General features: G+C 40.9%; 1 pseudogene; it reads right to left on the bottom strand.

Moving 5' to 3' along the window:
* Positions 1 to 441: 441 nt before the first annotated feature.
* LOC129029998 (U6 snRNA-associated Sm-like protein LSm3) lies at positions 442 to 6,278 on the bottom strand (annotated as a pseudogene).
* Between the last annotated feature and the right edge of the window lie 10,608 nt (positions 6,279 to 16,886).

Here is a 16,886-nt window from a genome sequence, read left to right as displayed (position 1 = left end):
TGTCTCAAAAAACAAACAAACAAACAAACAAACAAAAAATTATTAGAACTAATACATTCAGCAAGATCGCAAGATGTAAGATCAATATATAAAAGTTAATTATATTTCTACACATTTGCGATGAACAATCTGAAAATGAAATTAGGAAAACCATTTCATCTACAATATCATCAAAAAGAATAAAATCCTGGGAATATAGTTAACTAAAGAAGCATAAAATTTATACTCTGGAAACTATGAAAATATTCATGAAAGAAATGAAAATACCATTTAGCTTAATTATGAGTCATCTGCAAATCAACTCATTTCAGGAGTGGAAGAATCCCCAGAATTATTTCTTAATATCAAAATATATGCAGGATTCTCTTTTGAATGTCTTGTACATTTAAAGAGGCCACTGTGCAAAGTCTCCTATTTTCCATACAGGACAAATTCTTTGTTTCAGCCAACTCTCAGTGGAGGGACAACCAGGACAATGATATCTCCCTGGACAAAGAGCATTGGAATATTCCATTTCATTGATTTATATATCTCTTCATATGTTTCTTCATCAATTTCTATAGTAGTCACAGTTTCTTCCACATCTCCCAAGATCATATTTAAATGTTGATCATAAGCATGGTAATCTGCCTCGAAGCTCTCGGTCATTTCTCATTTTCACATAAATTCGCTCATCTAGGCTGAGCCTGATAAAATCCAGGGGCTCCTCTACAGTGTTGGTAGTTTGTTGCTGGTCTACGTCGTCCGCCAGCTGGTCTACGTTTCCAGAAGACGTAAATATTTTAAATGTATTTATTTATTTATTTATTGAGATGAAGTTTCACTCTTGTCACCCAGGCTGGAGTGCAATGGCACAATCTCAGCTCACTCCAACCTCTCCCTCCTGGATTCAAGCCATTCTCCCGCCTCAGCCTCCAGAGTATGGGATTACAAGCACCCAGAACCACACCCACCAATTTTTGTATTTTCAGTAGAAATGAGGTTTCACCATGTTGCCCAGGCTTGTTTTGAACTCCTGACCTCAAGTAATCCACCCACCTTGGCCTCCCAAAGTTCTGGGATTACAGGCATGAGCCACCACGTCCAGCCTATTTATTTATTTTTACCATAAGGCTTTTTTGTGAATACTTAATATTGTTAAGATGGCAATACTCTCCAAATTGATTTACAGATTCCATGCAATTCTTATCAAAATCCCAGCTGACTTCTTTGAAGAAATTGACAGGCTGATTCTAAAGTTTATTTGGAATTGAAAGGAACTCCAAATAGCCAAAATAATCTTGAAAAGGAAGAACAAAGTTAGAGGACTCACATTTCCTGATTTCAAAACTTAATACAAAGCAGCAGTAAGCAAGATAATGTGGTACTAGCATAAGGACAGATATATTGATCAATGGAATAGAATTGAGAGTCCAAAAATAAAACCATGTGTCTACAGTCAACTAATTTTTGACAAAGATGTCAAGATCATTCAATGGGAAAAAAAATTGTCTTTTCAACAAATGATGCTGAGAAAACTGGTAGCCATATGCAAAAGAATGAAGTTGGCTTTCTACCATATACAAAAATTAATTAAAAATGAATCTAAGACCTAAGTGTAAGAGCTAAAACTATAAAAGTCTTGGAAGAAAACATAAAGGTATTGGAAGAAAAATATTGATTACCTTATATTTGGCAATGGATATTTAGATATGATACCAGTAGCACAAGCAACCAAAGAAAAAAGAGATAAAATGGTCTTGATCAATATTAGAAACCTTTGTGCTTCAAAGGACACTATCAAGAAAGTGATAAGACAACCCACAGAATGGGAGAAAATTTTATAAATCACATCGCTAATAAGGGATTTATAGCTAAACACATAAAAGACATAAAAATCACAACTCACACTCAATAAAATACAAATAATTAAATTTTAACATGGGAAAACCACAACAAGGTGAATGGACTTAGCACTATTGAACTGTATATGTAAAAGGACTAAGATGGTAAATTTTATGTTATGTATATTTTACCACAATTTTTTAAAGTTTTTTAGGCCAAATGGGGTGGCTCATGCCCATAATCCCGGCATTTTGGGAGGCCAAGACAGGAACCCAGGAGTTTGAGACCAGCCTGGGGAAAATAACAGGACTCCATCTCTACAAAAAATTTGAAAATTAGCCAGGCATGGTGGTACATGTCTGTAGTCCTAGCTATTCAGGAGGCTGAGGCAGGAGGACTGTTTGAGCCCAGGACTTCGAGGCTGCAGTGAGCTACAATTGCACCACTGCACCCCAGCCTGGGTGACACAGCAAGACCTCATCTCTGGAAAAAAAGAATTTTTTTTTAATGGGCAAATGTTCAAAACAGACATTTCTCCAGAGAAGAAATAGAAATGGCCAATGAGCACATGAAAAGATACTCAACATTATTAGTTATCAGGAAAATCCAAATAAAAACCACAGTGAGATACCACTTCACACCCACTAGTATGGTTATAATGAAAAAGATAGTAACAAGTGGTATTGAGGATGTGGAGAAATCAGAACCCTCATATACTGCTGGTGGTAATGCAAAATGGTGCAGCTGCTTTGGAAAACAGTTTAGCACTTCCTCAAATGATTAATTATAAAGTTAACATATGACCTAGCAAATCTACTCCTAGGTGTACCCCGGGAAGAATTTAAAACGTATGTCTACATAAAAACTTTTACACAAATGTTTATAACTTCCGTATTTATAATAGCCAAAAAGTAGAAACAACTCAAATGTCTGTCAACTCACAAATCTGTAGAGAAAATGTAGAATGATATATCCAAACAGTGAACTGTTTTTTGGCCATAAGAAGGAATGAAGTAATGGCACAGGCTACAATGTGAATGAACCTGAAAACATTATGATATTTCTCATAATGATACTATAATCATTTTATATGATTCTATTTAAGAGATTAGTGGTTTTCCTGGGCTGGGATGCATGGGGGAGAGAGGGGGTCACAGCTGAAGGGTATGGGGTTCATTTTTGAGGTGATGAAAATGTTCTAAAATTGACTGTGGTGGGCCAGGCACGGTGGCTCACACCTGCAATCTCAGCGCTTTGGGAGGCCGAGGCAGGTGGATCATGAGGCCAAGGGTTTGAGACCATCCTGGCCAACATGGTGAAACCCCGTCTCTACTAAAAATACAAAAATTAACCGGGCGTGGTGGCACGCGCCTGTAGTCCCAGCTACTCGGGAGGCTGAGGCAGGAGAATTGCTTGAACCCAGGAGGTGGAGGTTGCAGTGAGCCGAGGTAGAGCCACTGCACTCCAGCCTGGTGGCAGAGCGAGACTCTGTATAAAAAAAAAAAAAAAAAAAAAAAAAAAAAAAAAAAAAAATTGACTCTGGTGATGGTTGCACATTTCTGTGAATATACTAAAAACCACTGAACTTTATACTTTCAAGCAGTGGATTGTACACTATGTGAATTATATCCTGATAAAGCTGTTTAAAATTTTTATGAAAAGGAAAGAAATAGATTAATTTCAATAAAGGTTAAACTAAGCTTTATATTTTTCAAGAAAGTTTGGTTAAAAAGTCATTTTTTGTTTTTAGTGGGGATGAAATATGCACTATATATCACAGTTGATCAACATCTTGTGTAGTAGAAATTTGTAATAAGGCTTTGGATTTTTTTGGATAAAGTAAAATAAGGAAGACATTTTTAAAATGAAAAGGTTTCTTTACCTATACTATCGATTTGCATGGGAGTTGACATCCTTTGTGGATTGGAGGGACCACACAAAAAGTGTGTGCTAATAAGTTCAGCAAAATGCACAACTCACAGGGAAAAAAAAAAAATTTCTCGACCGAGTGCGGTGGCTCACGTCTGTAATCCTAGCATTTTGGGAGGCCAAGGTGAGTGGATGACCTGAGGTCAGGAGTTCAAGACCAGCCTGACCAACAAGGAGAAACGCCATCTCTACCAAAAATACAAAATTAGCTGGGCGTGGTGGCGCATGCCTGTAATCCCAGCTACTTGGGAGGCTGAGGCAGGAGAATCACTTGAACCAGGGAGGCGGAGGTTGCGGTGAGCCAAGATTGTGCCACTACACTCCAGCCTGGGAGACAGAGTGAAACTCCATCTCAAAAAAAAAAAAAAAAATTCTCTACTCAAAATGGCATTACTGATTTATTATTGAATGATTATATCTACATCTTACTAATCATGCTAATATACCATGAGCTGTAGGTATAATTTTTATGCAGGGGTTCTCTGAGACCTAAAAATCATTTCAAGAGTTGTTCTAAGCAGTACGGTGGCTCACGCTTGTAATCCCAGCACTTTGGGAGGCCGAAGTGGAAGGATCACTTGAGCCCAAGCGTTTGAGACCAGCCTATGCAGTTTAGTGAGACCTCATCTCTACAAAAAATACAAAAATTAGCTGGGCATGGTGGTGCATGCCTGCAGTCCCATCTACTCAGGAGGCTGAGGTGGGAGGATTTCTGAAGTCCAGGAGGTCCAGGCTGCAGTGAATTCAACTGCAGTGCCACATTGAACTCCAGCCTGGGTGGCAGAGTGAGTCCCTGTCTAAGAAAAAAAAAAAAAAGGAGTCCCCCCGGAGTGAAAAGATTGGGAAAGACTGCTCTATAGGCAACCATTTCTGTTTTCGTTATTTATGAAAATATAATTTTAACATATAATTTGTATATTCATATTTCCACACTTTTCTTACCCAAAGAATGGCACACTATGCACTGTTCTGCCACTTGCTTTTTTCCATTTAGCCATATTTTCTGGAATCCACGGAGGTAGATAGGGGGTCTTCTCATTGCTTTTTACATCTGTATAGGACTCCACTGTATAGATGCGACATTCAACCAGTCCCCAAACACCATTTTTGTTATTTCCAGTCTTTTATTGACACAAATAGTGCTGCAATGAATTGTCTTGTTTGTATGCCATTTATTGGTTTTGCTAGTGTGTCTTGGGATAGATTCCTAGAAGTAGGATTGCTAAATCAAAGGGTAAATGCATATTCTGTTTCATTAGACATTGCCAAGTTGCCTTCCACAAAGATTATATCATCCTGCATTCCATAAGCAATGTATAACAGAGCCTGACTCCCTATATCTCATCATCAGAGTATGTTGTCAAACTTTTGGAGTTTTGCCAATCTGATAGGGGAGAAATATTATCTCAGGGTGATTTTACTTTGCACTTCCGGCCAGGCGCAGTGGCTCGTGCCTGTAATCCCGGCATTTTGGGAGGCCAAAGCAGGCGGATCACTTGAGGTCAGGAGTTGGAGACCAGCCTGGCCAACATGGTGAAACCCCATCTCTACTAAAAATACAAAAATAAAATAAAATAAAATAAAATAAAATAAAATAAAATTAGCCAGGCATGGTGGCATGTGCCTGTAATCCCAGCTACTTGGGAGGCTGAGGCAGGAGAATCACTTGAACCCGGGAGGTAGAGGTTGCAGTGAGCTGAGATCATGCCACTTCTCTCCAGCCTGGGCAACAGAGCCAGACTCTCTCTCAAAAAAAAAAAAAAAAAAAAATTGCACTTTCCTCATTATGTAAAAGGCTGACCATCTTTGCAATTTGCCTTTCTTTTAGAGACAGGATCTCTACCGTCACCTAGGCTGGATTGCAGTGGAGTGATTATAGCTCACTGCAACCTGGACCTTCTGGGCTCAAGCAATCCTCCAATCTCAGCCTCCCGAGTAGCTGGGACTACAGGCATGTTCCACTGTATCTGGCTAATTTTTTTATTTTTATTTTTTGTAGAGAGTGGGTCTCACTATGTTGCCCAGGCTGATCTTGAACTTCTGGCCTCAAGCTATCCTCCCATCTCAGCCCTCTCAAAGGACTGAGATTACATGAATGAGCCACTGATCCCAGCCTCTTTTTTTTTTTTACTATCTATGTTCATATATTTTGCCCTTTCTCCTTCCTCATGATTCTAAAAATCATGAACTCTTTGTATGTTAGGAGTATTAGTGTGTTATGACTTGTCAATACCTTTTGACAGTTTGTTAATTTCTTTTAAATATTTTAGGTCTTCTCTCTCTCTCTCTCTTCTTCTCTCTCATGTTTGCAAATAATATTTACATTTATATAGTAACAGTTATCAGTCTTTTCTCTATAGCTTCTGCTTTTAAAGTTATAAATGTTTTCCCACTCCCAGTTTAAAAAGACACATTCAGTTTTTCTTCTAGTATTTGTGTTTTCATTTTTCATATTTAGATCTCTTACCTATTTGCCATTTATTCTGGCATATGAGAAGAATGAAGCTGATGTTATATTTTTCCATGTGGGTACACGGTTGCAGTTGTCTCAATACCATTTATTTAAAAGTTTGGCTCTTTCTCACTGCTCTGAGATGCATCCTTTCATTGATCTGTCTATTCATATATCAACACTATATTCTTTTAATTACAGAAACTTTATAACATTTTAATGCCCTGGAGGGCTAGCCTCCCTATGTATCTCTTTCTTGAAGAATTCTTGCTTGTTTATTCTTCCTTTTTTTTTTTTTTTGGACACAGGGTCTTGCTTTGTCACCCAGGCTGGAGTACAGCGGCATGATCTTGACTCACCGCAACCACTGCCTCTCAGTTTCAAACAGTCCTCCCACTTCAGCCTCCCAAGTAGCTGGGACTACAGGCATGTGCCACTGCCACTGCCTCCCAGGCTCAAACAGTCCTTCCACTTCAGCCTGCCAAGTAGCTGGGACTACAGGCATGTGCCACCCTGCCCAGCTAATTTTTGTATTTTTGTAGAGATGGGGTCTCACTGTGTTGCCCAGGCTAGTGTTTATTCTTTTTTAAAAAATCTTTATATAAAAAACTTGTAAGACTACAAAATTATCAAAATCTCATGGTAATTTCCACTGGGATTATGATTAATATATCATTTAATTTAGGGAGAACTGACATCTTTATGATAGAATCTTCCTATCCAAGAACACGGTGTGTCTTTCCATTTGTTTAAGTCCACTTTTGTGTCTTCCATGTGTGTTTCATAGTTTGTACTCATACAGGTTTTGCACATTTCTTTTGGTCTACAGCAAATATTTTACTTTATTGTTGCTATTTTAAGTGGATCTTCTCTCTCATCTCTCATTATATTTCCTGTTCTTTTTATTTTTATTTTTATTTTGAGACACAGTTTCACTCTGTCACCCAGACTGGAGTGCAGTGGCGTGATCTTGGCTCACTGCAACCTCCACCTCCTGTGTTCAAGCGATTCTTGTGCCTCAGCCTCCCGAGTAGCTGGGATTACTGGCGCCTGCCACCACAGCCAGCTAATTTTGTAGTTTTAGTAGAGATGGGGTTTCGCCATGTTGGCCAGGCAGGTCTCCAACTCCTGACCTCAAGTGATCCGCCCACCTCGGCCTCCCAAAGTGCTGGGATTACAGGCATGAGTCACTCACAGCACCAGGCCTTCTCTCATTATATTTCCTAATTACTTACTGTCTGTATATATGCAGATGATTTCTACATGTTGATTTTATTTATTTATTTATTTTTAGATGGAATTTTGCTCTTATCGCCAGACTGAAGTGCAATGGCATGATCTTGGCTCACTGCAAGCTCCTCCTCCTGGGTTCAAGCAATTCTCCTGCCTCAGCCTCCCGAGTAGCTGGGATTATAGGCATGCACCACCACACCTGGCTAACTTTGTATTTTAAGTAGAGACAGGGTTTCTCCATATTGGTCAGGTTGGTCTCAAACTCTCCACCTCAGGTGATCTGCCTGCCTCGGCCTCCCAAAGTGCTGGGATTAAAGACGTGAGCCACCACGCCTGGCCCATGTTGATTTTTATATCCAGTTACTTTACTTAGTTTGCTTATTGTTTGTGAGAGTTTTTCTTTCCATCCTTTTGGGTGTTCCAACTAAACAATTATGTTATCTATAAATAGAGATTGCTTTTCTTTTTTTTTTTTTTTTTGAGATGGAGTCTTGCTCTGTCGCTCTGTCGCCCAGGCTGGAGTGCAGTGGCGCGATCTCTGCTCACTGCAAGCTCCGCCTCCCGGGCTCGCGCCATTCTCCTGCCTCAGTCTCCTGAGTAGCTGGGACTACTGGCGCCCGCCACCACGCCCAACTAATTTTTTTAATTTTTAGTAGAGACAGGGTTTCACCGTGTTAGCCAGGATGGTCTCTATCTCCTGACCTTGTGATCCGCCCGCCTCGGCCTCCCAAAGTGCTGGGATTACAGATGTGAGCCATCGCGCCCAGCCTCTTTCTTTTCAATTACTGTGTTTCTTGTCTGATATGATTTCCCTTGAATAATTTGTTTTAGCTAATACTTCCAAGATAATGTTCAGTCATAGAGGAGATAGGAGACATTATTCCTCACTTCAGCATTTTTTTTGAGACAGAGTCTTACTTTGTCGCCAGGCTGTAGTGCAGTGGCACCATCTTGGCTCACTGCAGCCTCTGCCTCCTGGGTTCAAGCAAAATCTCCTTCCTCAGCCTCCTGAGCAGCTGGGACTACAGGCACATGCCACCATGCCGAGCTTATTTTTATATTTTTATTAGAGACAGTTTCACCATGTTGGCCAGGCTGGTCTTGAACTCCTGACCTCTAGTGATCAGCCCACCTTAGCCTCCCAAAGTGCTGGGATTACAGGTGTGAGCCACCGCACCCAGCCAGCATTTTTAAATTAAGATAAGAGGCTAACTCTTGAGGAGTTTTATATAGATATAATCAGGTTTGAATTGTGTCATGTGCCTTTTCACATTATTGTTGAGTTCCTCTGAAAACAGACAAAGAATTTTCTGCATATTGTTTATGTGGGAAGGTGAGCCCAGAGAACAAGCATGAGAAATAAGGAGGAATGAAATAGGGAAAGCCAATGCAAGATGTACTGACCAATTGGCTGGCGTTATAGATAACCAGTGCTTGATTCTGTGGAGCCATCTGAGGAGTCTTATGAAATGTGCTTCAGAACTGTTTGCCAGGTAATGAAAAGCTAGCTTTGATCAAGATACCTCACACATAAGTGTTGACCATATATGAATGCTGAGAGGGTTCCTGCTGGTATCAATGGCACTGTGTCAGAGAAGCCTTGGGGCAGGAAATAAGCATTCATTATCTTATAGCTTCTGTGGGTCAGGAATGTAGGAATGTCTTAGCTTGATGGTTCTGGCTCAGGATTTCTAATGTGGTTGCAGTTAGGACATCTACAGGTCCTGCAGTTATCTGAAGGCTTAATTGGGGCTAGAGAATTCACTTCCAACTGACCCATTCATATGCTTGTTGGCAGGAAGCCTCAGTTCCTCATCAGGTGGACCTCTCCATTGGTTGCTGGAGTGTCCTCACAATATGGCAGCCAACTTTCTCCAGAGCAAGTGATCTACAATGGGAGGGGAATTAGACTCCACCTCTTGAAGGGAGGAACATCAAAGAATTTGTGGACATATCTTAAATCCAGCAAACTGTCATAATATAGTCCAAATAGATCTTGACTATCTGAACATCCTGAAGAACATCACATTGGTCCATTTTGTCAATAACATGATGTTTATTGACCACATGAGTAAGAAGTGGCAAGTAAGTTGAAGCCTTGGTAAGATACACATTTTCCAAAGAATGAGCAATAAATGATAAATCTTAGGAAGATTCTGGGTCCTACCACATCAGTGACATGTTTAGGGATTGACTGAGATGGAAGCATAATACTTGTTAGCCTCTTTGGGTTCTGGAGATGGTATGTTTTATACTGGGGAAAACTACTCTGACTCATTTACTGAATCACATGGAAGGCTGACAACTTTGAGTGGTGTCCAGAGTAAGGAAAGGCTCTACAGCTGGTTTATGCTGCATTACAAGCAACCCTGTCACTTAGGCCAGGTGACCCAGGAGACTTTGTGATATTAGAGCTTTCTGGGGTGTAAAAACACCTGTAGGAATGTATGGAAAACCCCAGACAGCTGTATGCCACTCAATAAATAGTTCCTGGCATACTCCTGGGTCATGGTGGAGACGAATCAGCTGACTATGAGACATCAAGTGGCCTGTGGTTAGAACTGCCCATCCTGAGCTGGTTTCTCTCAGACCCATCAAGTCATAATGTTGAGCGGGTCCAGCAGCAGTCCGTTATAAGACTGCAGTAGCGTATCAGGATTGGGTATCAAGTACAGCCAGAGGCTAAAAGTAAGCCACTAGCCACATGTCATCCTGTCATCCAGTACTGTTGCATGGATGCCTTTCCCTGGATTCCATTTACGTCCACATAGAAGGTATTATGACCAACTGATGCAGGAAGCAAAGGCCAAGCTTGATTCTTGGATGCACTAGATTGATTTGTGGATATAAACCAAAAGCAGACTGGTGATACAGTGCTGACTCACTCAGGGTGGCCCTGAAAGCATGTTGAGACAAAATCCTCCCATGGTAAGAGCTTTGAGAAGTACATCTGGTCTTCTACTTTATGTGGAAAGAGAAGTGGCCCAAGATGAAAATATACACAGACGTGAAGGTAGTGGCAAATGGCTTAATTGAACAAGGACCTGAAAGGAACAAGATTGGAATGCTGGGGACAATATTGGAAAGAAGCATGTAAATCAAGAGTCTGCAAACTTTTTCTATAAAGGGTCAGAGTAACTATTTCAGACTCAAGGGCCATATAGTTTCTGTTGCAACTGCACAGCTCTGCCGTTGTAGTATAAAAGCAGCCATATTCAACACATAAACAAGTGGCATGGCTGTGTTCCCATAAAACTTTATTCATAAAACAGGCAGTGGGTGAATTTGCCCTGTGAGTTTTAGTTGCCCATCCTTGGTATAGATGGACCCAAAGAAGTGGGCAAAAAAAATGTGAATGTCTTTTTCTGCATTTCATTGACCACATGACAGCATCCACCAACAGAAGACTGACTGGACAACCAAATAGACAGGATGACTCAGCCAGTCGATGTTAGCTACCCTCTGTTATCACTCACCCAAGTTCTGGCCAGATCACCTCATGAATGGGGTAGTCATATGGCAAGGTTGGAGGCTATGAATGGCACAAAAGTATGAGTTCCTACTTACTAAAGCTGGTATAATTACTTTTGCCATGCAATGCCCAACGTGTCAGCAGCAGAGGCCAATGCTGAGTCCCCAGCATGGTATCATTCTTTGAGGAGACCAACCACCCACTTTCTGCCAAGATGATTACTAAGCCCTATCCACTCTAGAAGGAGCATTGCTTCATCTTGACTGGAATTAACACATGTTCTAGATATAGTCTTACCTTTTCTGCCTGCAGGGCCTTGGACAACACTCTGAGAACTCACAGAGTGATCTACCAGTATGGAATTCTGCATAGCATTGCCTCTGACCAAGAAACCCAACTTACAGCAAGACAGTGTGGCAATGGCCACATGACAATGGGATCCACCAGTCCCATCATATACCACATCACTCAGGAACTTCTGGACTCAATAAAGTGAGGGAATAGCCTTTGGAAACTGTAGACAAGATACCAGGTTAGAAATGATACTCGACTGGGTACGGTGGCTCAGGCTGGGCACAGTGGCTCATGCCTGTAATCCCAGCACACTGGGAGGCCAAAGCAGGCAGATCACAAGGTCAGGAGTTCGAGACCAGCCTGGCCAATATGGTGAACCCTCATCTCTACTAAAAATACAAAAATTAGCCAGGTGTGGTGGCAGGCACCTGTAGTCCCAGCTACTCAGGAGGCTGGGCAGGAGAATCGCTTGAACTTGGGAGGTGGAGGTTGCAGTGAGCCGAGATCGTGCCACTGTACTCCAGCTTGGGTGACAGAGCAAGACTCCATCTCAAAAAAAAAAGAAAAAAGAAAAAAGAAAAAAGAAATGATACTCAACAAGAATAGGACATCATCTTCCAGGATGCAATATACACCCTAAATCAATGACTATTACACGATATTGTATCCCCAAGAGACATAGTACATGAGTTTGGAAACCAAAGAATGTCAATAGAAATGGCCCCACTTGCCATCAATCCCACTGGCCCACTTGGGAAATTTGTGCTTCCCATCCCCTCAATTTTAAGGCCTAGAGATCCTGGTTCCCAGGGGGGGAATGCTTCCACCAGGAGACATGGTAAGGGTCTCCTATAGCTATTGCCTAGTCACTTTGGGATCCTTGTGCCAAGAGACATCAAGAAAGGAAAGTAGTAACCGTACTGTCACAGGTAATTAATTGATCCTTATCATCAGAAGAAGATAGGGTTGCTGTTACTCAATAGGGATAGGGAAGAATGTATTTTGCACCCAAGTGGTTTACTGAGAAATCTCTTGGTACTCCCTGCCCAATATTTATGGTAAATGGACAAGGACAGCAGCCACAGTCTAAGAAGGGCATGATGACCATGGCTTTAGGCCACTCAATCATGAGGGTCTGGGCCACCCATCAGACAAGCCATCTGGACCAGCAAAGGTGCTAGCTGAGGATGAAAGAAATCTAGACTCCTAGACGAGAGTACGTATTAGAGGAAGGGGACTGTGGTTCAAGACCAGCTGAAGCAGTGAGGGCGATAGTTTGTCCCAATAACCTTCTTCTCAAAGTTCTTCCAGGAAAGAAAATTATTCAGAATCCTGGAGCTGTTCCCAGAATTGAATGCACAAAGTAAGCAGATCCAAGTGGTGCAAGGGATAAGCTGTAGTGGATGCTGTGGTATACCACACAGAATTCTCCCTTAAGAATTGAGCTACTCATTTCTTCAGCTGCCAGGAGTATTGTCTGCCAATGGCTCACAGCCGAATCCTTCTCTAGAAATTGCTCTGGGCAAAAGAGAGCTGCCTTGCCCAAGGTTTTGCCCTTATTCTGGCGGCAGTTCATATCCAACAACTAATCAATATAGGGATACAAAGGTCTGGCCCCCTTGCCTCAATTTGGGGCAAATCTAAAGGAATATTCCAGCACTAAAGCTCCCTGTGAGATCCATTAAGTCCTCTCTTGCAATTGTTGTGAATTCAACTTTTCTATCTGCCCAATCCACACACACACACACACACACACACACACACCCCTCACAATGTTGAAGGAAAAAGTCTCCCCTATGAGCTCATCTCCAGAAAGCAGCGCTGCTCACTGCTTGGTGGATATTGCTTCAGATTTTTTTTCTGTATAGCCAATACATCTTTCATAATTTGGAGAAATAATAATAAATTGACAATATTTTAAAGACCAAAAGATGATAAGAAATGGGATTAGAAAATATCAGAATTTGTTCATCTTAGGGCTCTCAGCAGTAAAAGCTAACTTGCTTTATAAAAATTCTGTGTGTGTGTGTGTGTATGTGTAGAGCATGTGCCACTTTAAGATACTGAAAAACTTTTTAAGCTATGATTAGAGAAAAGTACTTGGGTGTCCTCTCCTCTTTCAAATCAGAGAGAAAAAGAACATAAAGCATGAGAACAATAAAAATAACACAAAATGGCTAGAGGCCAGACTGTCCATAATAAACTGAGAAAGGAAAAGTGACTTGTTGGAGGAAAATACTAAATAATAAGACATTTTTATAAATTGTCATCTTCTCTTTCTATACATAGACCATGTTGAGATTTCCCCTGTTGGACCACAGATGTCCTTAGCAGCTGATTTGTCTGTATAATCAGGACCAGACAAGACATTTCATGGTTCTGTTTTCCAGTTTCATAGATGAGAAAACCAAGGCTTCAGAATACTAAGCTGACTTGTCCAGAGTCACATAGTAATGATTAGAACCCAGATGCAAACTCAAATCCTCACGGCTTTCAGTTTGCCACGTTCTTCATGCTGGCAACAACAGGAAAGACAGGTTGATTGCACAATCCATTTTTAAAATCCAAAGAATGCTTAATAATCATTTATTGAGGTGATTCAGTGCAATTTTTGGTAGATGGGAAAATCCTTCAACTCATGGAATAAGTAGGCTATGCACTCTTGTTCAAATCTTAACCTACCCATAAAATGATTTCATTCCATATCTGCAAAAAGACACAAGGATGTAACTAAAAAAATTCATTCTGACCACAGCAGATTTGTCATGAACAGGCGTGCAGTAATATGAAAATACTTAAAATATACACGTTATATTAAACTGGTGTTGCATGCCAGGAACATTTTGAGCCACCTGGAAGGAATATTTATTTCTTTAGAAATGATTACCCTCCAAAAAAAAAAAAACTGCAATTAGGAAAAAATTTCTCCAGGTAATTAATGCTCTGTGAAAGAAATCTAGACCAAAAAAGTAAATAGCTTTGGACTTTGCAGTCAAGATAAGAACAAAACAAATCCTCACCCCCTCTCCACCCCCTCAGCTTCCATTCCTGGTGTATCAGAACAACCACCAGTGATTGCTGCAAGAAATTATCCCAGATTAGAACAAAAACCATTTGTTATGCCTTATACTTTATTTGCCAGTTTGCAGATGATGCTAAAATATGTTGGTCAAATCGACAAAAAGAAATGCAGACTTCTACATATATTCTATTTACTAGAAAATAGCACTAGCTTTAAAATTAGCAGCACAAAATTGGACTTGGGAGCAGTTTACAAATTGGCATTCCACTATGTTCATGCTCTATCAAATCTTTGTGTGACTTTTATGTATTGCTAGAGTAGCATGAAGAAAATAATGAAGGATGTTTGAAAAAAGGGGAAAAATCACCCACTTCATCCACGACATGAACACATTTTCATTTTCCTTAAAGACCTTGTCCATATGTGTAATGTAATGATCTGGTACCTATAGTTTTCCATTGTGCTATTTATTGCTTAGCATTGTCTGTGTTGCTACATAGTTCTCTTCAACCTCTATTAAATGTAAAGGAGGTGACAGAATCTTAGAAGTTACGTGTGTACACACACACATATTTATTAATTTCTAATCTGATTACAGTTTATAAACTCAGAACAGGAATATTATTGCATTGACTGACTTCTCAAATATCACGGCAGCAAAAGTTCAGCTGTTGAAGAACTTCATGTCACTGAGCATTTAATTAACCTTTCAAAGAACATGATTGCAGCAAGACTTTGAGGTGAAAAGTCCAGATTTTATAAACCGTTCCATTTTTATGCTTTTGTCTTTTGAGCATTTTTGTCATCGCTTTACCTTGATTTCCTAATAAAAGATATTTTAAGGAAATTCCCATCTGGTCTCAGCTGAAGAAAGAAGTACAGGAAGTTGCCCTCTTCCAGGCTATGAAAGTCAGGGAGATCCATAGGCCCAAGAGGTCAGGTGTAAAGGGTAGCTGGGCCAGCAGGGGTGGAGACAGTGAGATCTCCCTGGGTCTGCAGTTGCACAGATGGGAGCAGAGAAGGTAAGAATGAGGGGCCGCTGGTGCTATGCCAGGGCATTGCAGGGCTCTCTCTGTTTTACCTCCCTGAGAGACTGCAAATTCCCCAGGGCACAAACCATATCCTTGGCAAACTTACCACTAGGTCAGTAGCTGCCGAATTCATGAACAGATAGGTTAATGAACTTACATCTTGGAGAAAGTTTTGAGGCGTTATAGAAGAGTAGAAATCGGCTGGGACCTGTGGCTCACGCCTATAATCCCAGCACTTTGGGAGGCCAAAGCGGGCAGACCACAACGTCAGGAGTTCGAGACCAGCCTGACCAACATGGTGAAACCCTGTCTCTACTAAAAATACAAAAATTAGCCGGGCGTGGTGGCGCGTGCCTGTAATCCCAGCTACTCAGGAGGCTGAGGCAGGAGAATCGCTTGAACCCAGCAGGCGAAGGTTGCAGTGAGCCGAGATCACGCCACTGCACTCCAGCCCAGGTGACAGAGTGAGACTCCGTCTCAAAAAAAAAAAAAAAAAGAAGAATGGAAATAATAATAATGGCCACGAAGTTGTTAGTTTATTTATGCAACAAGTATTTATTGTGCATCTACTATTTGTCAGGCATTAATTACGTTGACTACCTTTTTATATGCTTCTTGGTTATCTGGATATACTTTTTGATGAAGTATCCAGTCAAGTATCTTGTCTATTTTCTTCTTGGGTTGTCTGGTTTTTTCCCTATGGGTTTGTGTAAGTCCTTCATATATTCCGAATGAGTCTCTGGTCCGATGTGCGTAAAGCAAATATTTTCATCTTGTCTGTGGATTGCCATTTTACTCTAATAATGATGTTATTTAAGAAATCAAAATTCTCTACTTTGGGAGGCTGAGGCGGGTGGATCACGAGGTCAGGAGATCAAGACCATCCTAGCTAACACAGTGAAACCCCGTCTTTACTTAAAAAAAAAAACAAATGCAAAAAATTAGCTGGGCGTAGTGGCACGCGCCTGTAGTCCCAGCTACTCAGGAGGCCAAGGCAGGAGAATCGCTTGAACCCGAGAGGCAGAGGTTGCAGTGAGCTGAGATCGCGCCACTGCACTCCAGCCTGGTGATAAAGCAAGTCTCAAAAAAAAAAAAAAAAAAAAAGAAAAGAAAAGAAAAAAGAAATCTAAACTCAAAATTCTTACCTTTTTTTTTTTGAGGCAGGGTCTCAATCACAGCTCACTGCGCCCTCAACCTCCTGGGCTCAAGCGATCCTCTTGCTTCAGCCTCCTGAATAGCTGGGACTACAGGCACACACCACCACACCCAGCTAATTTTGTATCTTTAGTTGAAATGGGGTCTTGCCATATTGGCCAGGCCTGTCTTGAATTCCTGGGCTCAAGTTATCTGCCTGCCTCAGCCTTCCAAAGTGCTGGGATTATAGGCAGGTGTGAGCCACCACGCCTGGCTCAAAAGTCTTAAGTTTAATATAGTCCAGTTTTCACTTTACCTTTATAGTTACTACTTGTGGATCCTATTGAAGAAATCTTTGCTCACGTCAAGGTTATGAAGATATTCTCCATATTGTGTCCTAGGAGCTTTGTTGTTTTACTTTAAGCGTAGATCTACAATCCATCTGAATTGTATTTTTGTGTATGCCTTGAATTAGAGATCAAGGTTTTTCCCTCC

Source organism: Pongo pygmaeus, chromosome 12, assembly GCF_028885625.2.
Source record: "Pongo pygmaeus isolate AG05252 chromosome 12, NHGRI_mPonPyg2-v2.0_pri, whole genome shotgun sequence".
Classification (NCBI taxonomy): Eukaryota; Metazoa; Chordata; class Mammalia; order Primates; family Hominidae; genus Pongo; species Pongo pygmaeus.
Note: the sequence above shows the minus strand (reverse complement) of the source record. Positions and strands in the feature narration are given on the sequence as shown.